This window comes from Phoca vitulina, unplaced genomic scaffold, assembly GCF_004348235.1.
Source record: "Phoca vitulina isolate PV1807 unplaced genomic scaffold, GSC_HSeal_1.0 scaffold1, whole genome shotgun sequence".
Lineage (NCBI taxonomy): Eukaryota > Metazoa > Chordata > Mammalia > Carnivora > Phocidae > Phoca > Phoca vitulina.
Window position 1 is genome coordinate 2,048,036 of NW_022589704.1, and position 9,389 is coordinate 2,057,424.

The following is a 9,389-nucleotide window of genomic DNA, read 5'->3' on the forward strand; positions in this document are numbered from 1 at the left end:
CTTTCTTTCTTTCTTTCTTTCTTTCTTTCTTTCTTTCTTTCTTTCTTCTTTCTTTCTTTCTTCTTTCCTTTTCTTTCTTCTTTCCTTCCTTCCTTCTTTCCTTCCTTCCTCCCTCCCTCCCTCCCTCCCTCCCTTCCAGAGATATTACATAGTATTTATGTGGCAGAGTTCTGGTAGAATTCAGACAGGCCACAGGATAACAGGCATGCTTCCTGAACAGACTACTTCTTGGTTCTACCTTCCAGTTTTAGCAAATCAACATGCTCATGTTATTTTCAGTCTCTGCCCGTGGATTGCTTACTATTGGTCACGGTTATGGGAATGCCTGACGGGGAATGCGGAGGCTCTGGTCCAGCTTCCTTGTTTTATAGGCCGGGAAACTGAGGCACAGGGGTCGGGTTATCTGCTCAGGGCACATCACACAGACCCTATCTGGCACCTGGCCCTCGGAAGTGTCCTTTGTAAGTGCTCAGCTCTGTCTTCATTTACGAAGGCTGCTGACTGCATGCCCGAGCCAGCGACTTCCCAGCGGCTTCCCGGTGCTCGTGCCTTGTTCTAGAAATCAAGGCTGTGTCTGGCCCCTGGTATGCACGAGGAGGGATGCCGGCTGGGCTGGGACAGCAGAGGGTGCTTGCTGAAGAGGAACCACGAAATTAGCCATCAACACAAGTCTGACCACAGCCTGTTAGAATCCCCCCGCTTGATTCACAGGTGTTTCTGTGCTCGGACAGCGGGCGTGTGGACAGAGCCGTGGGTTCAGTGATTCTCAGTGCGAACGTGCGTCCGAGTGTCGACCGTGGGCAGCAGTCTCGAGCTCCTGCTGCGGGGCGGTCGGGGCACAAGGGGACTCTCGCCCTGGGGGGAAGTGGTAGCCAGTGGGTCCCCGTTCTCCTTCAGTACCCAACAGCCTGTGAGCCCCCGACGCCTTGGCCGGCTGCCTCGAACACGTCTAGAGTCCCTCTTTATAATGCGAGAGGATAGTCCTAAAATAAGGCACAAAGGGGCACAAAGATGTAAGGGGCATAGTCTGGACCTCGGGTGCGGCCAGAAGCCCGAAGACGCTGGGTCTGCTCCTTCCTGGACACACATTTCTGAGGCTCGCTCTGCATTCACACGTCCCCCTTCTCCAGGACGTGCCTCGTGCATCCACTGTCATCTCTTCCTGTTGCAAGCCCGCCTGAGGTCGGGGTGGTCCTGCCCCCCCAAAGCCGGGGCGTGGCCACCCCCGGAGCAAAGGCAGGTAGAGGAGCAGTGGCCCCACCGTCACTGCCTTTCCTCCCCGGACGCGGCCTCCGGGCAGTTTGATGGGGGACCTTTGAAGGTCCCCTTGCTTTCCAGACCGGAAGGAGTCACACAGAGCTCGCAAACTTCCTGCTGTCCGCAGAGACAGGTGAGGGCTCAGCCAGGTGCCGGGGCAGCGGGGGAAGCGCCCCCTGGGAGTCGGGCTGGGACAAGGGGCCACGGCCTCTCAATGTCAGACCCGCGGTCACTGTGCCCTGGGCTGGACTTGGGCAGCTGCGACCCGACATAATCTGCCGTTCCTAAAGTCTGCAGCCCTAGAAATCCCAAAACCAGGGCTGCGGCTTTCTCCTCTGGAAAAGAGTCAGCTTGCGGATGTTCGGCTGGGCTCTGACCCCCGAGGCCGGCAGCGGAGCCTCAGCGGGCAGGGCCCGGAGCTGGTCCTGGCTGCCCTGGGTCTCCCTTCTCAAGGACGTGTGAGCAGGACACTTGGCCCTTCTGAGTGGCCAGTCCACTCCTTCAGGGAGGGCCTTACACCCACCCCCAGGGGTCATGGGATGTGCTCCGGGAACACCTTCCGCGGGCGAACGGGAGCTGTGGGAGCTGGGTCCTCACGAGGTGCCGGGGACCGTCCCCATGCTCGATGGAAAGTATCCCTTTCCTGCTGCTGTGACTGCCGAAGGAAACAGAGACCCAGGGAACCCGCTTATCACCCTGGGCCACAGCCTCGGGGGAGTTTCAAGACTCACCCAGGAACCCTGGCCCCCCGTCCCCCAGCACCCACAGGTGGAACCACGCTGGCCACGGCTAACGTCTGCGGAGGGAAGGGAGTCCAGCCGCCATGCTTGGCTAAGCTAGGACACTATTAATAGGGGCAATTCTTTTATTCCTACAGCAGCATGGAAGCCCGGTACCTGGAATACAGTAGCTGAATCACACAAACCTTGACTTCTGCTAATGCGTTCGCTCTTATTAAACCTTATCAGCTTATTTCCTTAGCCTATATTTTACCATAATTTCTCTGTTAATCTAGAAAAAACAGAAGCTGGCATAGCCGATGACTCCTCTTGAGAAAAGTAAGTGATACTGTTTTTTCTTTTCCCTAGTGCTCATGGAGGTTTGTCAGAGGGGGAGAGGGAGAGTAGAATGCTATGCTCAGATGCTCCATCCGCCACTTTAATTAAAAGTGGGAATTTAACTCAAAATATCTTAATGCGTTCCCGTTTGCTGGATCTGGACACCCGAGCCACGGAACGTTTCAGTGGTGACATTTGCGTTCTGGCTGCAGAGAGTGAAGGCAAGAAAGGCCGGAACCCAATCGACCACGTGACATTCCGGGTGGGGTGAGTGACCTTTCCAAGTCTCAGAGGGATTTGCTAGCGCTAAGATGCGTTTTGATCTTAGGCATCTCAGAGTCTTGATAACGCATCTCTTTCTTTGTCTTTGACTCACCTTCTTTATAAATTCCTTGAGGCGCTGGATCTTAATAGTGAGGAAATGCCTTGTACAGCTTCCGAGCAAGATCCCGTGTGTCACCGCATTGCTTCCTGGTTACAAGCCCGGCTTCCTTCCTCTGTGACAACTTGTCACCCTGCCTGACCACGCTGACCGGGCCAAATGAGCAAATGCCCTCAGGGGACGAGCTTGGTGGAATCTGCACCCTGCCTAGAGTCTTCCTCGGGTGACTTCTTCCAGCCTCCCATGTGCCTGGGACAGGCCATGGATGTCATCCCCATCTCATTTGTAACTTGCTTCCGTGATGACACACCACTGTCCCTGAGACACATCTCACCCCAGTGACACGGGCTGGCTCATCCAAAGCCACCATCACCCCAATTTTCAGTGCAGCTTTGGCTGCCGGGCTTCCAGGTGCCATCAAGCAAAGGCAGTGCTGAGAGCGGAGGAGATGCTAAAAATGATAAAAATACGGAAATTTTGAAATATTTATTTATTGGCCAACAGAACAATTACATTGCATTGCTGGATCTATAAACTAGTTCTGTTAATAAATATGTTTCAAAAGTAAAATTCTTGTTGGGGCGCCTGGGTGGCTCAGTCAGTGAAGCGTCTGCCTTCGGCTCAGGTCACGATCCCAGGTTCCTGGGATCGAGTCCCGTGTCGGGTTCCCTGCTCAGCCGGGAGTCTGCTTCTCCCTCTCCCTCGGCTCCTGCCCCTTGCCCATGTTCTCTCTCTCTCTCTCTCTCAAATAAATAAATAAAATCTTCTAAAAAAAGGTAAAATTCTTGTCAAAAATAACATGTCTGTGCTCATTAAAGCAAAATCAAACTTCTGCATATTAGTTATTTGAACACTAAACCAATGTCATAAGCACATTGCCCTTGACATGCTTGTAATCACTGCTAACCCCTTCTCTTTTCGTGAGTGTATCTTTTCTCTTTTATCTCTTCCTCTTGTCATATAACTGCAATCTTCTTCAATTCTTGTTTGTGGTTAATAAATTTGAAACTGTAGACCCTTCAATTGACTCTTCTGTGTAGATCACAGTACGTTTAATTGAGGAAATGTTCTCTCTGTCAATGCTGAGGTATAAATAAGCTCAGAATAGTTATGCTAAAGGAAGGCTAATCTTAATTCTATTTTTCATATATAAATGTGTAAATATTTCAGGCCAAATGTTTTCATAGGTACTATCTTCATGCCTCCTTTCAGGGTACATTTCTTTGGCAAATATACTTATAAGATAAAACTTGTCAAAGAAATTGCATTCATGATTCATTTGAATGTTTCACCATATTTAGATCCTGCAAAATTGTGTGACTTCTCAACTGAATTCCATTCTGGTACAGAGTATAAATTTATCCAATTAAAAATGACTGTTCCCTCAAAAGATTTTCCCCACAAATTGAGATATACCAAAGCACAGCACATGGAATTTCAAAACTAAATCTTATACGTGTTGTTGCTCTTATCAATTTAATGGTTCAGGACTTTCTTCGACTTTGGCCCATTTACATTTAATGAAATTACTCATAAAATTGATTTTAATTTTGCTGCCTATTCTTTCCAACCTGTTTTGCCCCTTTATTCCTTTTCACTGTATTTTAAAAATATTATGAATCAAGTGCTCTTCATTATTGTATTTTATGGATATTTAGACTACATTTTTGTGTTTTCCTTTTAGACATTGCCTAGAGATTGTAATATGCATCCTTGATTTATCACGGGCCATGAAATAGAACATTTGCCGCATCCGAAGCAAACAGGCATGGCAGCCGTGAGGTGTCCTGGGGTTTCCCGAGACCCTGCTGCAGGGCAGGTAGTTGGGGGCAGCGTCCAGCATCTGGCTGAGACCACGGTCTTGCACCCGGGCTGCTCTCAGCCAAGGATGGCAGGTGGAAGAGGGTAATGCCATCTCCTTCCCGGGCACAGGATTCCTTTGACGGACGGTATAGCCTGGGGCCCCCAGTGGCCAGGCTGGGCCACAGTCCAGGCTTCTCCTACCTGGTCCTCCCCTTCCTGTCTCTGTCACGAGGGTCAAGCCAGCATCATGATTTGAGGGCTCTGCTCACCTGCTCCTCGGTCCTTCACAGGTGTCCCCAGTCAATCTTCTGCAAATCTCCGTTCTGGTGTCTGCTTCTTGGTACCAGAACGGACAACAGGAGACTCCTGCAGGAATATAATTCCATGTACACCTTGCCCTTCCTCCAGCCGCCCCCATCAACTGTTGCATAAGCCTGAGAAACATAGAAGTTACTGTTGCTTTAGACAACTAATGTTCTCTGATATTTACTCACAGTATTTGTCCTTTCTCTGGCTTTTTTCTCTTTCTTTTTGCAGTTCTTATTGCCAGCTTGGATTGTTTTCCTTCAGTCTGAAGAAATTCTTTTAGTATTTTCTGAAGTGTGGGTCTGCTGACAACGAATTCTCTTTGCTCTTGTTTTTCTGAAAATGTCATACATTTTACCCTCACTTTGGAAAGATTCGTTTATATAGATTTTTAGGTTGGCAAGGATGTCCTCCTCCCACAGCCCATCCTTTCATTTAAAAATATAATCTCATGGGGCGCCTGGGTGGCTCAGTCAGTTAAGCGTCTGCCTTCAGCTCAGGTCATGATCCCGGGGTCCTGGGATTGAGTCCTGCATCGGGCTCCCTGCTCAGCGGGAGGCCTGCTTCTCCCTCTGCCTCTGCCCCTACCCCCCTGCTCATGCTCGCTCTCTGTGTATCTCTGTGTCTTGAATGAATAAATTAAAAAATCTTTAAAAAATATATACATAATCTCATTGCCATTTGACTTCCATTAGACTATTTACTATTATTCTGTGGCACTCATATTCTGTTCTTTACTTTTTTTTCCTTTTATTTCTCTGTTCCATCTTGGGTATTTTCTATCAACTTATCTGTCCTCTGCAGTGTCCCGCATATTTTTAAATCCATTAAATAAATTTCTCATTTTAGGTATTGTGTTTTTTATTTCTAGAATGTATGTCTGACTTTTTAAAAATAGATTTCAGGATGGACATTGGGGAGGGTATGAGCTATGGTGAGCACTGTGTATTGTGTAAGACTGATGAATCACAGAGCTGTACCCCTGAAACAAATAATACATTATATGTTAATAAAAAAAGAAAAAGAAAAAAAAAATAGATTTCAGTTCTCTGTTGAAATACTGCATCCTCCACTTTGAGTATTTTCTCCCTATTTAACATATTAATCACATATATACAATTAATCATAACGTATGATCAATTAGCTTAAAAACCTTGTCTGATATCTGAATCACTATGAGTCTGATTTTCTTGTCTGTGGATAAAAAAAACAATTTAGAGGAAGACATTAGTTTCCTCCAAAGAGTTGAAATTTTGTAGCGTACTTTCTCCTAATTCAAGGATTAGTATACCTTCTAGTTTCTTCCTGGTTTGGCTTCTCTCCAGTACCTTGAAAATGTTCATTATAAACCGAATTTTTTAGATTTTATAATTACTACTGACAGGAGAGTCAGAGCAATAAAAGCTACTATTTTATTTATTTTAATTTCACGATCAAAACTAAATTCCCCTTTCATTTTTCTTAGTTGCGTTTCAACGCCTTCCTATTCATGGCTTTGTTTTGAATAATTGTGCTTGATAAAATCCTCAAAAACTAGAGTTCTTGGATATTGTCTTCGGTTAATACTTTAAAGATTTTAAAATGTCATTTTTAAAATAAAGTGCCATTAATAGCATTGTCAGATGTTAGGTTCTGCAAACTCATGCATTTTGAAACTCAAATTCACGGTAGGTACCAGAGAGAAAGAATGTGCGGCCTCAATACACATATTGTTATTTAACACCAGCTTAACCATAAAAGTCCTATAGTCCAGCTATTCTGACTCTGTGTGTAACTGCATACATATATCTCATATATACTTCTAATATGGTAAAATCTGATGGCTGTAGCTTCCATTACCACTGGTAAACGGTCATAGCTCGGTTGACGAAATTGTGAATTATATTTGCACCATAACTGACGCCAGGTTCCTCCCCTTAGGCTTCTTAATTTAGCAAGAACATTACTTTACCCCCAAACTGTCATCATTGCAAACAACTAGCTTTATTCCAACGTTGGACTTGTTGACTGAATTGCATTCACAAGAATACATGTTTACTTTTCAAAAGGATGAATTTCTCAAGGCTTTTCTTTGATTCTATGAATTAAATTAAAAAAAAAAAACTGGAATCCTGTGTTGGAATGAACACACCCCGTTTGCTGTTTGTGGCATCTGATGGCGCTCAGGAGGTGGTCCGTGGAGCCCCCTCTGCTGGCCGAGGAGCCAGCGGTCCTTCCCGCCCCGCTCACCCTGTGCACACGTGCAAGACTAGGGTTTAGGGTGAGCAAAATGATTTTAGAAGAAAAACCAACTGATCTAAGTGAAAAGTTAGGCTTCCGTGTGCAGGCAAGCCCACCTTTTGTATCCTCACGTGCGACATTATGATTTTTGGTCATGGTTTTATATGAGTTACGACTAGTTTTTAAAGTAGATGCTGACATTTTTCAGCAGATTTGTGTCTCCTTATTTTTGTGAGTTCAGGGTTACTATCAAGGTCCCACGGTGATACAATGCTGATACACATTTTCTGCAGTTTACATGCTTATCATCCACTTAATTGAGAAACAAATGAGGTAGAATTTTTCATTAATTGTGTACTTTTTAAAGCTTATTGTGCTAAAAGGATTTCTGGCAAACTTTTTTTTTTTTTTTAAAGATTTTATTTATTTATTTGACAGAGAGAGAGAGCACAAGTAGGCAGAGTGGCAGGCAGATGGAGAGGGAGAAGCAGGCTCTCCCCTGGGCGGGGAGCCGGATGTGGGGCTCGATCCCAAGACCCCAGGATCATGACCCGAGCCAAAGGCAGCCGCCTAAAGGACTGAGCCACCAGGATTTCTGGCAAATTTGAAAGACATTACCAAATACTAAATTAAATACATTGTTGATATTCACTCCACGCAGAGCAAAGCCGTGGAGGCAAGGCCCTTAGAACATCGCTCTCTCCAGCAGAGCGCTCAGCCGTCACTTCCCTGCACACACGTCTCAATGTCCTGGGGCTGCCTGACAAATTACCACAGACTGGGGGGGCTTCCCACAACAGAGATTTGTTCTCTCACCGTTCAGGAGGCCAGAAGTCTGCAGTCGAGGTGTCTGCCGGGGTGGTTCCTTCTGGAAGCTCGGAGGGAGAATGCGTCGCGCGCCCTCCCAGCCTCCGGGGGCTTCCTGCAACCCCGGCGTCCCTGGCTTTGGAGGCATTGCTGCGATCTCTGCCTGGTCTTCACCGGTTCTTCTGTGGGTCTCTATCTTCAGAGCTGCTCTCTGTTCCCTTGTAGGGACTTCTGCAATGGCCTCAGGGCGCCCGGCTCCAGCATGACCTCATCTTAACCTCATGACGGCTGCACAGACCCTTCTTCTGAATAAGGCACATCCGAGTATAGGGGCCAGGATTTGAACCTATCTTTGGGGGACACCGTTTACCTGCCTTCGAGACGTTTCCCCAGCCTATCAGCCTCTGCACTGGGCTTCTCACAGTCCACCGCAAGGACCACACGTCAGGGCACAAGTGTCTGGGTCACCCAGGGACCGTTGGGGCAGCAGCCGACTCTGAGCACAGCCCCACTTTGCAGACATGAGAGCCCGTGTGCCGTCCTGGAAAGGGGCTTTTAGGAAAACCCAGAGCTGACAGTGTAACAGGGTTTATTCAGGAAGTTTTGCAATAGGGGGATGAGCCCTCGCGACAAAACAAGCCGGGGTGAGTAGGGGATTCTGGCCAAGGAGCAGGTCTGGAGGGTGGGTGGGTGGAGAATTACTGGAGCAAACACCCGGACGGGGTGGTCCCGGCTCACGGACCCGACAGGATCCCCGCTGAAGGCCAGGTGATCAAACCTCACCTGGGGTGGGGGTGAGGCCTGTGCTCGCTCTGGCGGGTGAGGATTCTCGCCGGCACGGGGTGATGCCAGGACAACATGTCTACTAGGCAGGGGGACCCGAGGACCCTAACTCTGGTGGAGGAAGCGGTCTGTCGGGGTGCTGGTCACCATTGCCTAGAAAGGTTTGAGGACAGAGAGGCGAGTGAAGGGAGGTCGTCTGAGATCCGGTTGCGGCCACAGGAGGACCGTGTCCCCGCCTGAGGACCTCCGCCCGTGCTCGTCTCTGCTTTGCTCCCCAGCAGGCCCACCCCAGCCGCTGTCCTCCTGGCCCCGGAGGTGGTTTGTACAAGCACCTCGTCCTGCCGTGTCCCGGGAGGAGCCCTGGGGCCAGCCCCTCACTGCTGGGAGGCGACCGGGGCTGTGTCCATGCCCCCACTGCCCTGAGCCGCGGAGGCCCCGCAGACAGTCGCCTCTCAGACACTGTCCCTGGTGTGGCCCCCACGCTCTGGGCTGCTCTGGACAGAATGTTCGGCAGTAGCACTGTGGGACGTCTAGGGACATCCCACCCGAGCCGGCCCTCCCCCCGCTGCTCCTGGTGAGGGACGCCCCACCTGAGCCGGCCCCTCCCCCCGCTGCTCCTGGTGAGGGACGCCCCACCTGAGCCGGCCCCTCCCCCCGCTGCTCCTGGTGAGGGACGCCCCACCCAAGCCGGAACCCCCCCGCTGCTCCTGGTGAGGGACGCCCCACCCAAGCCGGACCCCCCCCCGCTGCTCCTGGTGAGGGACGCCCCACCT